The sequence below is a fragment of the Ceratina calcarata genome, unplaced genomic scaffold, assembly GCF_001652005.2.
Source record: "Ceratina calcarata isolate Rehan_Ccalc_2016 unplaced genomic scaffold, ASM165200v1 scaffold428.2, whole genome shotgun sequence".
Taxonomy (NCBI): domain Eukaryota; kingdom Metazoa; phylum Arthropoda; class Insecta; order Hymenoptera; family Apidae; genus Ceratina; species Ceratina calcarata.
In genome coordinates, this window is record NW_017166501.1 from 1,323,209 (window position 1) to 1,332,987 (window position 9,779).

The following is a 9,779-nucleotide window of genomic DNA, read 5'->3' on the forward strand; positions in this document are numbered from 1 at the left end:
GTCTGATTTCTTTTTAAGAAATGCGTTTCTAAAGTGCATAAACTTTTGGGATTGACCAATACATCCTTAAAACAGTTTAGATACGTGTCCCATATTTTTTTCAATCAATCACGTTCTTAAATACAAGTATAAGACAACCTTTTCTTTTATTTGACAAAATTTAGCAATGAATTATTTATTTTATTTTTTATTCAACTGACCGATCATGTAGTCCCCTGCAAAGGTGCATAAGGATAGAGAAAATCCTATACAATAGGATTTAATTCTGAACCATCAAAAGAAAACAGGATTTATGTGAAACAATAATTTTTATTTTTTATTGCATTTCATGTTAATTTTTATCAAATATTATCTAAAAACTATGACATGCATTACATCCCGGAAACGGAATTTAATAGGACATCGTCGCATGTTTACAATCCTTGGACTTGAAACGCGATAAGGATTTTGAAAAATAAAAAGAGGGGAGAAGTATAGCGATGCCAATTTCTAAATAAAAGCGAGCAAGCCTCGTCACCCGCCGGTCTAAGCGGCAATTTGCTCGCGGAGAGGGTTTAATCGCAGCCATTAAGTTTCCGATTACATCCGAGCCAATTTATCCGGCAATTTCGCGTGATCGGATCAGCTCGCGCGCCTCCGCGTCTCCACCGTTCCTTATCTATCTTCTGTTGACCGTGGACAGGGACAGACGGTCGCAGTTCCTCGCTAGTAATTACTTACTCGCTGATAGGGACAAGCGCGTTACACGCGTGTACCTATGCTGTACGCGTTCAGCTCGTTTCGACGAGAAGTCTCGCGTTACTCCTCACTGCGCGAACTATCCTTCTTTTTCACGAGGAAACGTACGGTTTATGTACTCGCGCGAGTCCTACGCGCGGCAGCTGCAGCTGAACCGAACCCGTGTTCATGTTTCGAACAACCCACACGTCGCCGTGATCGTCACGTGCGGGAAAATATGTCCAATTCTTACCTGGCCTTTCATAACAATTTTTGATAGTGAAATATTTTTCATTGTCTCGTCGATTAACGTTTGATAAACACAAACGTGACGATCGCTCTGTAATAACGATATCCAACTGTAAAAGCTCGCAAGGTCTCTCGTGCATGTCTTGCCTCGGTTGATTGAGATATATTTACAATAAGAATGGTCGATCGGCCAGTCACGAAACAGAACCTGTCGCGTCGCGGCAACCGCAATTTCGTGCGCGAAATTCCGCGCGCCGCGGTTCCCTCTCGCCTCCCTCGAGTGACCGGGGTAATTTCCATCGTTCACGGTTAAACGTGACTCCGACGCTCGTAACCGTAACCCATAACCAACCGGGGTATCCATTCCTGTAGGAACCGCAAACGCCACGTGAAATCCGATGCGATGCGTGTACCTACGCTACCTGCCTACTTAGCTGGTTCCTCGTACGCTCCCCGAGGAAAGAGGAATCCGCCCCGCCGTGATGGAAACGCGCTCGCTTTCTTCGAGTCCGACCCGCACAATGGCCGCGCCACGGCCGATTATTTTTCACCCGTGGAGATCAAAGTCAGGCGTGTAAGTTTTATTTGTACGCGTCCAGAGGCGTACGTGGAGGACTGTGTGTACACGCCGGTAACGGGGGCTGCCGGCTATGGAACTTTCTCCTCGCTCGCTGCAGTTCGAAGATAGATGGGTGCTACGCGTGTGATTGATTTGACGGTTGATTGTTTAAAGATACTGCGGTGAAAGTTTTCGGCCAATTTTGAAATCGTAAATTGTTCGACGGAAAATAAACTGGACCGCATAAATTTACATGTAAAATAAATGAAGTTATATTAAAACGAAGTAATTAATGTCTAACGTGGTCACAAAGTTACAGCTTGACGTTACTTATTCAATGCTCGCAGTTTATGTAGCATTCCGAAAAAGAGGTACGCGCATAAAACAAAAGGTAATGTCGAGGTCGAGGTAGACAATGAAGTCTTCGCAGTCCTTGTCGGCGGACAAAGAGGCTCTGGTAGCCCCTCGGGTCTCTCAACGAGATCTTCGATGCAAGAATCTCCATGAGATTCGCCGGCGAACGTTTTTTCCTCCTTGGCTCCACGCTACCGGATCGCAGAACGAGGCGATCGCACGGTCCGAGGAGAAAACTGAACCCGATTAAAACTCTCTCACTGCCCCCGCCGCCGCCTCCGTTTGTCCGCGCTTGACCGTGCTGACATCGTTTTCGCGACCTTCTCTCCTGTCCCTCTCTCCCTCCACTGCTCGCCTCTACCATTTTCCTCATACTCCCTGTTTAAAGGCCAATAACGAAGATAACGCGGGCCCTCGCGTTTTTTACAGTTTTAATAAAATAACCGATTTGTAGTGCTCGGTTGAAGTGAACTTATCCCTTGTCGTGGGACAAAAAATGTTGTCAGCGGAATGTAAAACCTCAAACAAATTAACCCCTGCTTGTACAATCAACAAAACCTTTTATAAAATCGTGCGATATTTTCACTCCACTTCTTATGCAACGAAAACTCACAGCAATTCTACAATTGCTTTCATATTTTTATTCATTTTTCTTTAATTCCTTTCAACATGCTCGGCTCTAAAACAAGCGATTAGGGCAGATTACAGTTAGCATATTTTTATTCGACGCGAGACTAAGTTCTTGATTCACGGTTTCTCTTTGAGACTCGCACAGTGCTTCTCGCGAATCGGTAATCGGATACGAGACGCGGGAGAATCGGTAATTAGCTGCGGTGCGGCCAGGAATTAAAGCATTTACAATAATTCGGGGTTACAATATGGCGTTGGTCCCGGTCTTGTGATCCTCTCTCGGTTGCTATAAACCGCGTTCGTTATTGCCGTAACCGTCGCTCGGATTATCGCGATTAATATTGCCTGCCGCGTTCCAAAAGGCACGCCGAAACCAGCCGGAAATGATAAAATAAGCTGACGCGCGAGTAAAATCCGTTGCCAGGATGCGTTCGTCCTGATCCTTGTTCCAACGTTTTACTTTTTAACTCAGTTTGTTTAAATCGACTTTGGAAGAACATTTCTTGGAACATATAATAAGCACGACAATAATCGCGTATCTGTCTGTTTTATTTAAGCGTACAATACTATGTATATTGAATATTTCATTTATTACACTGTATTTGGAAGTTGAACATTTTATGAGAGTGTGGCGACACAGTATCCCTATAAAAATTATATTATCTGTTTCGGAAATGTAACGGCGAGGTATAAAAAAAAGGCTGGGACACCGCACCGAGGGGTACGGCCTCGGGCAGGTAGTTCTTTTCAAGCCGCGTATCGAGAAACGTGAGAAGTGCTATAATATAATCTGCGGACGTAAAAACTCGAAGGTCGGTTCGATAGCTGTCCTCGGACTGTGATAATGATCCGAGGAAGTATGGCCTTTTCAAGAGGACGTACCAAATTCTCCATTTGCATCAACCACAGTAATTTTTCATGCTATCAATTTATGGAAATTCGTTACAGATTCAATATTACATCTTCCACCTATTAACTTTTAATGAAGACTACTGATCGATAAACATCTTCAAACTGTTAATACAAATGTCCATTTTATTTAACACACTCGAGTAGACGAAGATGTTTCCTCGATGTAATCAGATCGTCTAATTCTTTTTAAATACTTAAGGTAGCTGAATGAAAAAAAGGAGTGATTTCTCCCCGTGATGCACGCAATGTTCCCGGATATTCTGGCTTAATTGGGGTGAGAGAGAGACGTCCGGGTGGTTTTTAACTCGGGGGACCGCCTAACGAGTGTGGTGCCGGCGTCAGAGGCCGTAATTACAGGGCGTGGCGGATGTGGCGCCAATGCTCGGCAAATACTTCGCCTCCGGGAATGAAATTAATCTACATTAAAAGAGAAGCGATAGAAACTCGCGGGCCGTTCGACCGCTGATAACGAGGCGAACGTGCAGCTATAATATACAGTGCCCCGGACAACGGTCTACTGATAATTTGCGCACGGGTACAATTTAGCTAGATATGTACGTGCACCTAGGTGCTTCGAAGACTTACATTCTCGTGTTTAAGATTTCTTTATAAGTCACTCGATACAGCCGGATATATAAAGAAACAAAGATTAAAAATTATTGAAATTGGTACCTACTCTTTTATCATTATTTTGTCTCTTCTTCCAAGTGTAGTGTTTCATCGTCTGACCAGATATACCTCGGCCACTGTGACCTCCCTGCTGCGAAACTGTACGGCGAAGGGTGGCTGTTTTTCCGCAGCTCCCGTCTGAATCCGCTCGAGCGGAGTCCTGTTGCGCGTGACGCGCCTCTCGAGTAAGGACGCACGCACGAGCGTTCCTATTTAGCCCTCGCGCTGGCGAACAGGACGAAAAAGAACCGCGGAGCCTCCGTTTGAACATCAGGGACAGGGTGGAAGAACGGAGAGGAAGGAAAAGCGAGATATCTCGAGCGGCCCGCGTGAGAGACGAGGACGGAAAGGTGGAGAGACAGTCCGGTGAAAAAGGAAGGAAACGAACGGGGTGACGGAACGGGCGAGGGGCGGTAGAGGGACGGTGGGAAGCGGCCGTCTGCGAGGGAGAAAAGGATAGGGTCATGTTGGTCGCGATCGGTGAAGGGGGGACACGGAGAGAAATTTCTCGATCAAATAAACGCGTTTCGCGGCGCGGGAGATCGCGACCACGCCCTGTCTTCTTCCCTGCCGACTTTTCGAACCGCAACGAGAGGGAGTACTTTGCACAACACCCTGTTGCACTCGCGGAAACGATCAGGAGCGAAGAAGTCTCCTCTGGCCAACGAATCCAATCCGAAATAGAAAGTTACGTTACTGAATGGAATATTTTTACGAGAACACAAACAATTGTTTCTAAATGATTATTTCACGCATAATAAAATCTTAAAGATACGATGTTGCTAATGATTTTGATTTTGATAAATGATGATTTTTATGACAGAAAAGATATTAGAATGCGTAATTTGAAATGTTAAACTTACTATGAATGATAGACTATAATTTTTAGTAATATATTCTGATCCTCAACGTTGACGATTCTAATCTTTTTTTTATGATTACGTATCAAGATGAAGAAAATATTAAAACGCACACGGTGCGGCCATGAGACGCCAGGCGGCGAGCGTGGAAAACGGTTCAACGACCTACGGCAACGCAATCTTCGCCCGGCCTTGAGCATGAAAATCTGTATCACGGGAGAGAAATGGACACGGTCTTGTGGATCTCGGATCGGACCGCTTAGCAGCGCACCTGTTCCTCGCGGATATCGAAAATAGAAGAAAACCGGCAGACGTTTCCAGCCGATATAACATTATTGCATGATGCCCGGCCTCCGAGGGAACGCGTTGCTCCTTTTAATATCATTACGACGTATTTCTTGCCAGCGACGTCTGCGAGGATCGCAGGAGGAACGGGGGGGAGCACGAAACCGGACCAAAAAGGCAGGTAGGAGAGCGAAGAAAAAAGGGGAAGAAGAGGACACGTCGGATATGAAAAAAGAAACGAAGGGGGAACGGATGAACGAAGAGGAGGAGGAGGAGGAGAAACGTCATGGGCAAAATCTTCCTGATTCACTTTCATCACTCCTTTTAGTAACCATTTACTCGGTACAGTGTCATTTTGATACAAAACGAACAAAAGCTAGCCATTGAGTCGTTGCTTAAATTGTTCTGGAATTGTTCATGGTCAACAGTTTGTGATTGAAAGGACCTAATGAGAATTTTGTTGAGTCTACGCCAATGGGGCGCCTCCCTTCGCCACCGAAGAAATCCTTGAGAGTCTCGTTCGCTTCTTTTTCGCGGTGCGCTTAAATGAAAGTTCCGAATCCCTTTCAGCCTCGTTTCCGTCTTACCTTCGGACGGTCCAAAATTCGTCCTGATTGTTTCTTAATTAAACGCGATTCGGCTCTGTTTCAAAAACTTTTACAACTTCGTCACGTCGTCGAGAAAAATATGAGAGAAAGAATTCTATTGAACAGTATTCATTATATATATAGACAAGAATCTTGTTGAAGTTAATTTGTCAAGTCCTTACACGTGGAAGTCGATCGAGTCAGCCGTTCGAGAAAAGAAATTTCAAAGGAAAAGCGGTTCGCACGCAGCTGCGTCGCCTATCGCAAGACGCTTCGAGGTAACAAGGGCGAGTTTGTATAATTTTCACCCGGCAAAGGCTATCCACCGCAAAACAGCCCCTCGGGGAATTGGCCAGCGCCTTAGGAGATCCTTCCATTCCTGGCGAGCCACCAGGATCGGAGATCCTATTTCAAGATATCGTCGTTCATCGGCGAGAGAGAACGAACGAAAGCATGCGACACTTTCTAATCCGCGTTGCCACGACCAGAGGCATGTCACAGATAATTGAAACCATACATCATGCAAATGTTATCCATTATTCAAAAACCAAACGATAATTCCTTCCATTATGTGATTCAGTAAAACTTACTAGAGATTCCAACGCTAAATTGCATTGAGATCTACAAATGCTTCTGTTAATTATGAACATTTAAGACTCGCGTTATAAGCGATTATGATTTTCTGATCTGTAATAAAAACGTGAAGCTGCGACTAGACTTAATTGCAGCTGAACGGAAACGGAATCCGCGGTCAGGATCGTTCCCGCGCGAGTCGGAGAATTTCATTGAACAGTTGTTTGCCCGCGGGTGCCGAGATCCGGCCGTCCGCTCCGTAATAGGCAGGAAAATGTCTGCGTAGGACGTTCTTGCAGCGAGATATGGCAAGTGCAGCCCTGCTCAATTCGCTGAACTGGTCTGGCGTGTGCTACCGTGGAATCAGTCTGCAGCTGACGTTCAATGCCTAAGCTCCGACTTTTTTTCCTCCCCCGGTCGTGCGTAAAAGCGAGTACCGGCGGAGTCAACAACCCTCGGTGTCTCTTAAAGCATTGAATTACGTATATCGTGTCAAGAGAGAGTTTAAAGACTGTTTTCTAATAATTAGGAAAATGTATCAGTATGGTATATAAATTAACAGTTCGTATAAGGCAATTTTGATCTTAGAGAAGTAAAGATGAAAACACAATATTAATAGACTGTATCAAGTATACATATTGTGAAAGCAGCGTAAGCCCAGCATTTAAGATCACTGGAAGTATCCTAAGCACGCGGTGGGTTATGCGATTCCGTTGGTATATTGCATGGAAGCCGTAGGGATTAAGAGTTGATCCCTTGCTGCGAGAAACAGTAGGGTTTCTAAGTAAATTTGTAATACCCGTTAACGATCAGGTAAATTAGACGATGCCAGAGGTCAGAACTTAATTCGCCGGGAATTATAGAGAGGATTTAATGAAATTGCTAATCAATCATTTGATGAAGATTGTACCAAGATATTCCTAACCAGAATTATGTTTACGTCTTGGATTATGAATGAAGGCAGCGTGGACTATTAATAGATCACTGAATGAAGATTGCACAACTCTGGGCACGCTGGATAGCGATGAGCTACTCCAGAAGCTATGCGGCAAGCCTGTAAACTCTAAAAGTAGACTCTCTCGTAGGTGATAAATTAATCAGCCGATTTTCATTTCATTGAAAAGGCGAGCGTAACCGGTAGTGGTCTAGGGTTTCCAGTTTTAAATGGCCGGGACGTCGGGTTTTGGAGGTCGGTACGATCCTCGGACGATAGGCAAGCGATCAATGAAATTCCGAGCGCGAGCATCGCGTCGTCGGCAGGATTCGACTCGGGAAGGAGATCGGCAGCCACCGGCGTGGCATTCCTCGGAGTTGCGTGACGCGCGTTGGCGAAAGGCACTCGCGAAATGGAAAGGGACACACCCATACGCATACCGTGTTACAGGAAATCTGCTTACGCTGGGAATCCGCGGCATCCGAGAATTGTAGCAAACAAAATACTTGCTACGCGCGTAACATACTTTTTCCAGCTGTCTCAATTCTGTAATACAAGCGTCATACCGCCTGAAACACGGCGTGTGTCACGTTCGTTACACATGAAATTTCGAAGGTACAGAACGATACTTGAAACACGGAAGCTCCTCTGCTCGCCTAAGCACGAGGCCTGCTCACCGCTGGTGTCTCTTTTTCTATGCAGACACGACGCGACGGCATCTCGGTTGCGGAGTTTGCTTCCAGTTGTGGTTTACCGCACACGCTACCAGCGCAAGGTGAAAGAATGTCAAATGATGATTGGTCATTGCGGTGGCCAATGGGTCCCCGACTTCTCGACAGGTAGGTAGTCGCACGACGTTGCACGTACGCGAACCGCGCCGCCTCCTGGTGCATCGGGACTAACTGCCACGAAGATCCGCGTAAACGACGTCCAGGGTTCCTTAAACGAGCGTCGTTTCAATTCCCAGTATCCTTCGTCTGGCGATAATTGATGGCTCACTTAAGGTTCAAGCGATTGTTTAATACGGTCATTGATTGGAGATGTTCACATGGTATCCTATTTCTTGGAAAACAGATTCAATAAAACTGATTGTTGAGTAAAAATTTAATCGCAAATTAATTTTTTTGCACGTCTAATGAAATGGTGAAAGACTCTGCATAATTATATGGAAAACTTTTAACGAAATCCTCGGATAGAATCACTATAATCCTAACCCAAGGGTCAGCACAAGCGTAATTATTCAGAGTTTTTCCATAACATTTTTCTTCAATCATGATAGTCAGAGATTTCCACTACCTTGGCAATAATTTACCAGCAAAATTCTCGATACGTCGTGAATATTGTAGTCTAATAATAAAAAGGAATATTCTCCAACTGCAAGGGAAGCCAAGATCTATTAAGTAAGCAGCATGGATGTCATCGGTCATCACTAACGGGGCTGGCAACTTCTTCGACGCTCGTGACTGGGTTCTTTCTTGTCGGGGAATATCTCGACAAGAGTATTTACTTCTAGCATGGAGTTCCGATACTGATACACAGGTATCGGTACCGTTAACGCGATATCAACCTGCCGTGGCTTGTCAACGGTCCCTCAAGGAAACAATGCGCCTCACGCATGCACGCGAGGAATTCCAAACCAATCACGCTTTCAATAAATAATCGTCAATTTAACTCATGGCTGTCTACGTACAAAGATACCGAAACTACTGAACATGTCCCTGTACCATCTATGTAATTTATTCTATAAAATCCCACTGGAAATTTTCTAATGAAAATTCTCCCCTGCGAATCCTTGCACGATTCGCTTGAGGCGTTCGTCTACTCGCGCGGATCGGAAGCTTGTAATTCCACGTGGCTAGCGTTATGGTTGCCCGTAACGCAGCGCGCCCATCAGTACGTGACCGTCATTCAGGATCGTTCGATAAATAATTATCGATAGTCTCGGGTCGCGATACCAAAAGAAGGGGTGGAACGCGTACTCGTCTCTCGCTCTTCTACTCACTCGTGGCTCTATTATGGCAACGGCACGACGGCGCTCGCATTATGTGGGGCGACCATTTTATCGGTTTCCACGACGTATTTTCACCGGCCGACCGTATAAATTTCGCCGATAGGATCTCGACAAATGAAATTACAGGCCGGCCTCTGCCCGAGTTACATTGTACGACGCGATATCAACGGGCGTCATCGGACTGATGGTGACTCCGCTGATCCTCTGGCTAGTGGTATTCGCTTTACTCTCTCCACCCTCGACTGCCACGCCGATGGATAAGACCGGACAATGCGTTTTATGGGGCAACCGTTGCTAATTTCGTCGCGGCTCCCCTACTTGTTATCGCTTTTCGGAACGGAGGCCAGAGATCGTTCCGTTATATTTACATTCACATTCGACGAACTATTATACATTTCATTCAATCATTCTCTAATAATCTGTCAGACATTTTTATATC